The sequence below is a fragment of the Dipodomys ordii genome, unplaced genomic scaffold (assembly GCF_000151885.1).
Source record: "Dipodomys ordii isolate 6190 unplaced genomic scaffold, Dord_2.0 Scaffold74, whole genome shotgun sequence".
Lineage (NCBI taxonomy): Eukaryota > Metazoa > Chordata > Mammalia > Rodentia > Heteromyidae > Dipodomys > Dipodomys ordii.
The window spans coordinates 746,650-758,327 of NW_012267290.1; the positions used below are offsets into that span (position 1 = coordinate 746,650).

An 11,678-nucleotide genomic window follows, 5' to 3' on the forward strand; every position below is an offset into this window, starting at 1 on the left:
TTTTTTCCTTTTGGCAGTTTTGGCCAGGTATCAGATTTAATCATGTTACTGTTTCAATTTGCCAAGCTAATTGCTATGCAGTGAGACGAACAGCTATTCCCTCTGCTCCCCTCCCACCTTCCTCACAAGCAGTAGTCTATTTGTGTTCTTTCAAGTAGAAAATTAATATGGCCATTGGCCAAGAATTGTCCAAGGCTGATAGATTACACAGTGATGGTGAGAAACGAGAAAAGCGTCTGAATGGTTGATGACAGAAATCACTGAAGTCAGAGGCTGATAGCCATTTTGTTGAAATTCATTAAAAAAGCCCAAGAAGAGAAACAGAGAAATTTAAATGCAGAGTGGTTAAACAAGTCACTGTAAAAATGAGACCCATCTTACTCATGCTCCTCCGAGCTGTGTGACCCTACAGCCCTTAAGTCCCCAGTTGTCAAAATTCAGTGTTTCTGTGCCCTGTATAGATAGTCCAGTATGGTCTCCTAGGACTGAGACTAATGACCTTGTGTCCCAGAGCCACTGATGAATAAAATCATTCATGGGCAAGAACTAGGAGTTGCGTAGTTTCCTTAAACTGCAAACAGACCCCAGAAACTTGCCTATATTTCAGGCTACTACCCTTGTCCCTCGGTTTCAGGTAAAGGTTTTATTCTTTGCACTATAATCTAGTTGAAAGAAGGGTACATTTACAGTTGGGTCTGTCTGATAATGGATTCATAATCCTTACTAAGGAGCCTAGAAAAGCTTTTCTTCATAATGGCATGGTTCTTCGCTAATGGACGCAGGAAGCCTGCCAAATGCAAACCAGTTTGGGCCCCATGTGTGAGTTAATACAGGACTTGTCAGAAAGGACAGGGAAAGATTGCATTCATTTTGTGCTCTCTCCTTCACCCTTTTATGTCATTTATCTTTTTGGTAAATTACTTCTTAAGCATCCCCTAATTAAATGCGTGTTTCCTGGGTTCTATGTATTCCTCTGTTCTGTTTTGATGTTCTAGCAGTGGTCAGACATGTTTGATTTTTGAAAGTTGTCATTTTTGTAGACAATAGGCATGACATAAAGCTTTGCTTTCTTACATGAACTCCTAATTTCAGCATTTTATTAATCAGGCTAGCATGAGTGCCACAGAATGCTACTTTGCTGAGTAACAAATGAGCTCAGTATTTGCTAATTGGTATCTGTGCTGCAGCTCGGCTGTAGAGGCATTGGTGCATAGTTCCTCTCAGGCTTCTTTGGCCCCTGGCTTAGCATTTTCTCATTTGTAGATGAGTCAGATACAAGTTCGCAGCACTTGGCATGTCGAGTGCATTAAAGCCTACCTCCCCGGGCATCCCGTGCCTGTTGAGTGGTGCATCTTTCCTGAACAGGCCACGGGTGGGTTTAGATCTTGTAGACATATTAGTTTTAGTGGTTTCCTCATCAGAAGCTGGTTATACTGACTGGTGGTGAGGTGTTGACACTTGAAGACCATCATCTGGCAAGGACAGAGCCACGCAGGCTAGCCTTGTTTCAAAAACAGGCACCGTAGAGTTCTGAAGGCTTCACTTGCTCACACGGATAACCATGCAAGGAGACCCTCACACCTCTCCTGGTCATGGTCCGCTTAGTTTACAGATATTGGGAATAATGATTTATGCTTTGGCTTAGAAGGGATAGGGCTGGCTTATGTCTTCTCTGGGTTTGGTTTTGTTTTCTCCCTTGCCTTTTAGGTCTGTCGTCTTTGAGACTCCCAACGATAGATCCGTGCCGATGTGTTTGCTGGTGTCCCTGTGGTCTCTCCAGGGTTCTGTTTCTGTGCTCCTTTGGATCCTCACACTGTGTAAATTTGGTCGCATTATCTTCAGCTGCATCAGTTGTGCCTTTTGTTTGCTATATCTGCCATTAAGGTGGTCTAATAATTTTTTAAGCTATTATAACTCTGTTCCCAAACTTACACTTCCTTCCCCATTATAATTTCTGTCCCCATATTAGCCTTCCCCTTGGTTCACACAGTGTTTCCCTATTGTCCTATAGCTCTTTCTTTTTCATTTGTTTAGCTCCCTGAGCACATTTAATAGAGTTGATTGAATGTCATTGACCAGTAATCTCAGGGCTTCCTCATACACCATTTCTATCAAATTATTTTTCCTGTGAATGAGCCATCTTTAACTATTTCTTTGTGTACTCTCCAAAATTTCTACAATCATCCACTTAATCTGTTGACGTTTTCCATACTGGGTTGTTTTTGGTTTTGTTTTTGGTTTTGCAGAATGTATATTCTTTGATCGATGTGGTCAGTGAAAATTCAGTTTTTGCCTCCCTGGCCAGCCTGTGACCTGACAGGTCTCTTATTTGTATGTTTCCTCTAATCTTCCAATAGATTTCACCAGGAAAGCCAGTGCCGCCAGAGGGGTCCATAGCAAAGGCAGGTGTCTGTACTAGCCTCTTCAGGGACCAATAATAAACACCCCAGCCTGGAGTTTCTGGAGGACGAGGCCTTACAGATGCCCCCGGCCAGCCATCTCTGTGGTGTGACAGCGCTGAGGAATGGGGTGGCAGGCCGGGGTCTGAGCATGCTGCTCTCTGAGCAGAGTTCAGCGGCCTCTCCTTGCATCAACAGCCCCTTAGAGTCCAGCATTCCAAAATAGGTGATTCTGGTTGGTTTTTCTAGCGTAATGGTTAGTTCCCTGGAGGAACTGATTGCTGGAACTTCCTTCTTTGCCATTTTCCCTCTTAAAGTCAATTCCCGAAGGAACTGTCAGCAGAAGGAATCCCTCTTTTTCTACCGGGGTACCAGGTAGCTTTGAGGCACACTAATGGTTTGGGGCATAAGCAAAGTGGTGGCAATGATCTGTGCCTTAGACACCATCTATGCTGATGGAGACGGTGCCACTCTACCCGGAGTCAGATGGTGTGGGCCTCCTGTGTCACACTCCCTCTGAAGAAGCAGCTTTCTAAGAACAACTAGGTAATCAGGCCACTGGCATAGCCCATCTGCAAGTTGCCGTAGTGGCTTCTAGGCAGATTCCCCATACCTCCTTTATAAGTTGCTTTTATTCTTGGTTCACGTTGACTGTGTTATTATTTTCGTAAAGCCCTTCCAAAATGGGTAGAGGAACTCCGAGGCTGCCAGGGAGCAGCGCCTCCAGAATCATGGAGGAGCAGGTATTAACGACTTGCACTATCCAGCTCCTTTGAAGAGTGAAAATTGCTTGTGGGTAACCTTCATCAGCTTTGTAAGATTTTTTTTTAACAGAATAGGCAATAAATTATCTCAAAGATTTAGGGTCATTGAGTTAATTGGTTCATTTTGAATGTTCAGAATAAAAAGCCTTTCCCAACTTCTGTGTCCATGTACACGGTTGAAGAGTGAAATATTGCCGCCTCCTCGAAGATCAATGAGATGTAATAAAGTTTCATTTCAGTATAGCAAGTGCATGAAACTAATGAATTTTTTTCTTATATTAATGCTACTAGGCATACAACACTCAATAAATAGTTGATTTATTGAACCAAAAATAATTAAAAATACAGTTTCTTTAATATGTTTTTATTTTACTGATTTTTTTTTCATTAAATGATCATGAATCATCATCTCAGTCTTTTGTGTCTAATAAAAAGACTGGTGATTCAGGTTTCAGAAGATGTAACATATTTTTTTCTCTCTCCCTTTCTAAATTTGGCTGTGGGAGTCTGATGTGGGCTCAAGTTGAGTTCAGTCCTGTAGCACATTACTGGAGGCAAACGGTGGTTTGTGATTCACAGCAGAAGTAGCCAAGGACCGACCGCACCCCTAGATACCTGATTGATCGTCCTGTGTCCGCGTGAAGAACGTCTAAAGTTCTGCGCCAAAGCTTCTGCGATGAAGCTCATGCCCACTCAGCAAATGCTTGATTAGCTGAGCTCCCTTCATTAGTCTTCCTCCACTAAATCACAGTTCAAGCCCATCGGACTCTTTGGTGTCCAGCTAAAATCACAACCCAAGTACTCCTGTTTTATTTTTGTATTGCTTAATTGAAGAATTAATGAATGAGTGAAGAATTCCCCCATTTACAGTCCCCATCACATAGTTTCAGTTACTTAAAACTAATTTTAAGTTTTTAATTCTCTGTAAAGTAAGATTAACAGGCAAGCCTAAATATGAAACAAATAATTACAGGCGTCACTCCATCTACCTCTGTGACAGATGCATTAGACTGAGTGATTTACAAACAATATTTACTTCTTATAGTTCTAGAAGCCAGAAAATCCAAGATGGAAGCACCGGCAAGTTGATGCCTTGCGAGGTCCATTCCCCAGAGATGAGTGTCTCCTCACAAGACACAAAGCAACAGGGACACACAGGCTGCCTCGCGTCTTCTCATAAGAGGATTGCTTCCAGCCCCCTTTTTCAGGGAATCCTGAGGACCCCCCCATCCCTAATAACCCCCAAAAGGCCTCATGTCTAATACTGTTCCACTGGAGATTAAGTGTCAGCATGAATTTGGGGGTAGAGGGAACATTCCAGCCATAGCTCTGTGTGGCCTCTCACAAGCAGCATCCAAGAGTGAGCTTCCCGTCCCGCCCTCGTTCCTCCCTACCTCCTCTGTCTCAGAATCCCAACTTTTTTGGATTCCTTATTCTTCTTTATATCTTCCCATCTAATTACGTCACATTATGGTAGTCTGAATACTTCATTCTGCTTGATATGTAGCATTCATTATGCAGATGTCCTACATATCTGTCTTCCTGTTGCTTGATATTTGGGTAGTTTTAGCTTAGGCTTTGAATATGCCTGTGTATGTGTATGGGACATTTGAGCCTATATTTTGATGGAAGATAGCATAGGAGTCCACATTCTAGATACCCACATTCTTTCTTCCTCTCAGCCTGACATAAATAACGCTTACGTTTTTAATAATTTTTTCAGTTGAAGCATTTAAATTTTTATTCACATGTTCTCGCTGTCTCTGGCTGAAGGGTTAATCGTGATCGCTTAGATATGTTACTGTTCTGCGTCCTCTGGGATCCATCTTCCCTCATTCTGCCAACTTGAGCCTCACCCCACCCCACCCCACTCTGCGATGTAGTCCTTGTCACCTGTAGAGTGGTGACCACAGTGTACCCAGTCGTTCCTGAAGACTCCCTCCCCAGTAATTCTCCGTTTTGAGGTTTTACTGCCTGCCTTTGTTACCTGGCCATTTTCTGTGGCTTATTCTTCTGTTTGTCATGGAGTCCTATTGAAGTGGAAGGCAGTCACTGTGTTGATGTATCACAGGACCTTGGAAACCACACAGATACAAAAGGTGAATGTGATGGAGACAGGTGAAGTCCTCTGTGGGAAAGTGGCGCAGGGAAGCCAGGGCGCATGCCCCAATCCCAGGGCCTGGGTGGTCGCCCGGGCCAGGTCTGCATGGCGGTCTGCTTCCGGTAGTGTGCACCGATCGCGAGTCTCCTGGGATGAGTGCAGTCTTGTTAGGATTTCAGCAGGTCGGTGTTCGCAGAGCGTGTCCTCTCGCAGGCATTGCCAGCATACATTTAGATACTCAGAAACGGTTGTCTTCCCCTTCTCGCTTTGTACGGCCGAGTCACTCAACTGTCACGCCGTTCTCTTTTCTTTAATGGAGTTAGTCAGAATCACAAGCTCGGGTTCATTTCCTGTTCTTGGTTTATTTTCTTTTTTAAAGGAAAAGTGGGCTTATTTTCAGCGTGGGAAGGCTTTGCTCTGGTGTTGTGTTTACCCCCTTATGAGGATCAAAGAGCTCCATTCTGGAGAGTTCTGGCCCACCTTGGAGGGCCCACCAGGCTCTGGCCCACTTGGGGGCAGGAGGAAGGAGGGATGTTCTCTTTGCCTGCTGCTCCCTAAAGTGGAGTCCGAGCAGAACTTAAGCAGACATCCGGGCTTTTGCGAAGGCCTCTGGACTCCCAAGTTGAGAGGCTTCGGGAGGCCAGCAGCTGTTGGCAGCCAGCCTGGGAGGTCGCCCATGGGAAAGGGGCTTCACACCGAGAGCCGCCGAGCAGCACCTTGTCCCGTGCGGGAAGAGAGCCCGGCCTCCGCCTCCGCCTCCGCCTCCCCAGGTGTGCGCTGCCTCAGGAGAGCACAGCTGACAGCACTGTGCCAGCCTGATCTGTCATCAAGGCAGGAAAGGCTGTGTGCACACGCGCGCGCACACACACACACACACACTTAAAAGAGGATACGAGCTGGGGCAGAAGACAAAGCCAGAAGGTGAGCGCAGAGGCCGCTCTTAGAGCCAAAACCTCAGAATACTGCTGTGGACTCTTTCTCATCTTGTCATCACCAGAGCTGGCAGCGTGGTGACACGGATGAAAGATTGACCACGCCTGCGGAATAGGAGGGAAGGTCCCGTGGCACCGGTGACTCAGGTGGGAAGGAAGGAGGCGAGCAGGTGGCGGTGCCCTCCCCACTCTCCACAGCCGTGGGCTGCCCGAGGATCCCCACAAAGCTCTTCAGTCCCCGCTCGTTCCCAGCACGGGGACGTGGCAGCATCCCACACAGGCCACGGGGTGGGAGCGCAGGCCTCGCAGAGCCACCTGCGCCTGTCCTCTGGGGGCAGGCAGCGGCAGCCGGGCGGGCTGCGCGGCCGGTCAGCAGGCCGGCTGACGTCAGTGCTGGCGGGTAATTGCTTCTTGGCTGACTAATGAAGGCAAGTTACTGGGAGGGCCTTCCAGGAGCCCTACTGAGCAGGCCTGGAGAGCAAACAGGAGCCGAGTGGGCTTCACCCAGCCAGGCAGTGGCATGTCCCTCACTGGCCATGACGGGCCTGAGGCCAGGGTGCCCCGCAGATGTAGACACGTCTCACACTCAAGACAGGAGAGGCAGGCCCAAGCGCAGGTGGCTCACACCTCTGATAGATCCGAAGATCACAGTTCAGAGCCAGCCCATGCAGACGAATCTGCCAGATTCTTCCTGCCAGTTAGCCAACAAAATAGCCAGATTGGATGTATGACTTGAGCAAAAAAAGCTAAGCGAGAGCAAGAGGCCCTGAGGTGAAGTCCAGCACCGGCACACACGCAGAAAGAAACAAGCAGCACAAACCCAGGGGAGGTGGGGGAGGAGAGGCGATCCCTGTGAAGCTGTTGAGGTGAGGAGAGGAGAGCCTGAGGTGTAACTGGAAGTCAAGCCAGCTTCCACAACACTTGAAGCTGCTCTGAGGCCCCGTAGCTCTCTGTCTCAGGGCTGCTGCGTGTCACGAAAACAAGCGAGCTGGGCAGAAAGGCCCGAGTTCCTCTCAAGTTTTCTGGTAGTCTCTAGGGCACACCCCTTGGATAAAGGCAAAAGCATGAGCCCCCAGAGCCGCCCGCCTGGGCACTGGGGACACTCTCCGTCACTGACTTCAGGTTACCTGAGGACCCTCACCTGCCGCTGCCGCCACTGACAACAAAGGTTGATGGCATGGTATGTTTGTGTTTGGTGCTGTCCTGGGGCTTGAACTCAAGGCTTACGCACTGTCCCTGAGTTTTTTTTGCCCAAGGCTAGTGCTCTGCCAGTTGAGCCACTGCTCCACTTCTGGCTTTTTGGTGTTGAATAGTCAATAGAATTTCGTGGACTTTTCTGCCCAAACCACGATCCTCAGATCTCAGCCTCCTGAGTAGCTAGGATTGCACGTGTGAACCACCAACACCTGGCTATAAAATGCTTTTAAAAGTAAAATATTTTGCCCAACGGTACGTTTTCAGTCTGAACATCAAACTCTGGTTTTGGTTTGACAGTGTATAAAAAGCAAAATCGCATGTGCTGCCAGGCCTGCGCTGAGCAGGGCCAGAAGGGGAGGCTGAGGTGTGCAGGAGCTGGGAGCCCCGCGTCCTCACGGGCGCCGTGGTGGGGAGCAGGCCGACGGGGCCCGCCCCTCTGCTTCTGTGTGCCTGACACTCCACAGTAAGCTGTGGACAACGGCGCTCATTGCTTAAAATTACAAATGGGAGTGCGTCTTTGCATGGCTGCCAGACAACACTGAAATGTCGGCCAAAAATATTTCTGAAGACTTAGGGGCAGTTTCTATTAGAGATAATAGTATAAATCAGAAAGCCGTGTCCCAGTCTCCCAGCGGACAAGGTAGGACACATTGTGAGGTTGCCTGCCGGGCGCCGGGCCTCTCCCTGTCAGCGACTCAGGACGCTGAGATCAGAGGTCAGCCAGCCCCGGCAGGAGAGCTCCATGAGACTCTTACACCACTCAAGCCCTGAAAAGCTGGGAGTGGAGCTGTGACTCCAGTGGTAGAGCACAAAAGCTCAGGGACAGCACCCAGGCCCCGAGTTCAAAAACGTCAGGCCTCCTGTCTGGCACCTAACACGGTACCCAGTGTTTAACTCGTGTATAATCTGCAGTCATTGCAGACTCTGTAATAATAAGCCCTAGCGATGGAGACTTGGCTTTAGAGATAGAAACTTGATTTCCTAGGAGGGGAGGCAGACATGAAGGTAGATGGAGCTCCGTGTGGTCTCTACCTTCCCCCTGCACCTGGGGGCTGGAAATTCCGGCTTGTCTGTGGGTAGGCGGGCCCTGCAGCGCCTCCTGGTGGTCGTGGTGTCTGCACCAGGCCTGGAGGACCATGGAGTGGGTGTTGCAGCACTGGAAGAACACCGTTTGAGTTGGGCTGTGGGGTTGTCTCCTGCCCCCCCCCCCCATCCTCGGTGATAGGATCCCGGTCACAAGTAGTTCCTCCTCCTCCATGCCATGCTCTGGCAGAGGAAGTCATCCCCACTCAACGAAAAGCAGCTCCCTCTGCACAAGAAGCATTGTCTACTTAGAATGAATGAGTCAAGCACAGAACTTCCTATTTGCACTCTTTAGAAAGAAGCAGCACTGTTTAGGAATCATACCGTTTGAGTTCTGGCCACGTGGACGTGTCTGTGATGCACCGTGTGTGATCCATTGATCCAGTAGATCTATAATGGCTTCTTGCTGCTGCTTTCATCCTACCCCTGCCCATTCCTCCGAATTCCTTCCACAAACTGAACTCTTAGAACACATCCAAATACCTACTAAAACAATGCTTCCCTTTTGGTCCGGTCGTGGGGCCTGAACTCTGGGCCTGGGCGCTGTCCCTCAGCTCTTCAGCTCAAGGCTAGCGCTCTACCACTTGAGCTACAGCACCACTTCTGGCTTTTTTTTTTTTTCTGCTTATGTGGTGCTGAGAAATTGAACCCAGGGCCTCATGCATGCAAGGCAAGCACTCTACCACTGATCCACCTTCCCAGCCCTTGCGATTTTTTTATTGAGATACAACTCAAATGCAGTAAGTCATGGCACTTTATGTAGATAGCCTGATGAAGATTTTCATCTGTGTATTCCCACTTCCAGTTTCAGAGCCTTGAAAAGCTCTCGACCCTCGAGCCCCTATCATCTTTCAGATATAAGCTGTATTTTCCCTGTGTCGGAGGTTTTGTAAAACGAATGTTCTGTATTTGGTTCCTTCCACACAAAATTGGTCTGTACAGTTTGTTCATATTGATGCATATAGCTGTGGGGTTTTTCACTGCTATGTCATATTCCTTTGTGTGAACACATCACAGTTTATCCATTCTCCTGCCTGTGTCTCTTGGGACTGTTTCTTGTTTGTGGATAGTGTGACTAGCATGTCTTGTGTTGGACATGAGCATTTCTCTGCTCAGTGTAACTGCACAGTCGCAGGGTATGCCTGTGTGTCTGGACTTTTGGGGATACTGTAGATGATAAGCAGTTCCACACCTCCAAGGGGTTTGAGTCCCTTCTACTCAAATCCATTTTTATCTTTCCCAGAAGTAGTGATTATAACACACACATAAATGGAGGTATACAATGGTGATTGGTCCTCAGATTGAAAGGAAATGCTTGGCTCGGGTGGTAAAGCACCTGCCCTGCAAACATGAGGTTCTGGGTTCAACCCCAGGTTCTTTGTGGGAAAAGAAAACAAGGACATTCTCAGGCCAGGTGTGGAGGTACACACCTGTAATTCCAGCTCCTGAGGAGGCAGAGGGGTATAACAAACTTGAGACCAGCCGGGGCAGTGAGCCAACCCTTACAGGACAGGATCCGAGATTTTCATCTCATCTGAAATGTCTAAAATGAAACACTAAACAAAAGGGCTGGGGGCAAGGCTCAGCTGGTAGAGCACTTACCTAGTAGGTACAAGCTCCTGGATTCGGTCCCCACTACCACACAAAATAATAATAACCACAACAAGGACGTCTGCTGATCTTTCATCCTCTAGCTCAGTTCTCCACCACATCAGCTCAAGCTCCATTTTCATAACATGTAAGCCTCTTGAAGTGGGCAAGAAGCAAAACAAGGTGGGCAATCATATTCCTAAATTGAGTGTCGAGACTAGAGACTGGGATAGACTGGAAAGCTAACCAGCGTTTGGCTTGTTGCCGGAACTTTTTTTTTGGAGGGAGATTGAGCCCAGGGCCTGCTGCTCTCAAGACGGGTGCTCTGCCACTGCCCGCCCACACCCTGCCTTCCACCGAGTTGAGTCGGTGCATGTTGGGCACAGTACACAGCTCCAGAAACCAGAGTTGCATGGGCTCCACAGACCTGCCTGTGGGGGGAGGCAGACTGGCAGCCACGGCCCGTCTCGGGAGCATGCCGCCTTGCAGCTTCGGCAGGAGGAGGCGTGGACACTGTCCACAGGAAGTCGGGTCTGGGAATGTTCCCAGCCGAGGAAGTGGGGGAGGAGGGGTCGTGATCACAGGCATGAACAAGAATCCAAGCCAGACACACCCAGGGAAGGTAGAGAAATTGAAAATGCAGTGCACTAGAGGCGTGTGGAAGGGAAGAGAAGCAAAAAGTAAAGCTAGAAGTGTAATCAGGCACCAGACCACACGCCGCTTTGGAATAATGTCTGTAGCAATCCACCAGCATCTCTGAGGAATCGGCCTTATCAGCCTCCCCACTACCATCCGTTTACATCCCAGCTTCCAGATCGAGAAGCGGTCCCGGGAAAAGAGGGATTGCTGCCCCACAACGCCGGCCTCCGGGCCCGTGTGTGCCGGCCCCAAGCCGGACTTTGTCCTGGGAGGTCAGCTGCTTAGATGCGGCCGGGACGTTGTTCAGGGTGGTGTTTCTCAAGCTTGTCGCATTCAGATCCCGTAAAGAAAACCCATTTCCATGGACCGTGAATACTGACTTAAATCCACCTGTGTTCCTTAATATTGAGACATAATTAGGGATTTGTTATTGGTTTCTGTCCCTGGTTCCTGGCCGAGTTCCTAAAAGCTTTTGTGGGCTCTTTGGCAGGGTCTGGTCACCAGCAGGACAAAGCCATGCTAGGGGACAAAGCCACTGACCCTTGGGAGAGACTGGAGGAGCCAGAGGTTGACTTTATTGATTGTACTTAGGCGGTGACACCTCTGTAACAATCCCCAGGAGACTGGAGGGAGCGTTCTGGCTTGACACGCCAATTGCAGGGGTGAAGCACACCGAACCCCTCAGACACAGAAATTTGGCATCTGAGACCCTTTCATGCCTCACCCTGAGTACTTTATCAGTGTTCTTCATCATATCCTTTATTTAATAAACCAGAACACAGTAAGCAAATGTTTGCCCTTGTTCTGTGACCCTTGTGGTAAGTTTCTCATCTGAGGAGGAGTCGGGAGAACCCGCGCTGTTGTACAGAACAGTTGGTGCGTGGCGTTGGCCCAGGCTCGGGCCCCCTTAACCGGTGCTGTCTGCTGTCTCTTTTTTGCGGGGGGGGTCCGGTTGTGGGGCCTGAACTCTGGG

The 11,678-nt window shown here is 48.8% G+C and overlaps 1 protein-coding gene across 1 annotated transcript in view; it reads left to right on the top strand.

The window, feature by feature from the left end:
* Elp3 (elongator acetyltransferase complex subunit 3) overlaps nucleotides 1-11,678 on the top strand; it is a 55,311-nt gene that overhangs the window by 41,967 nt on the left and 1,666 nt on the right. The window lies entirely within an intron of this gene.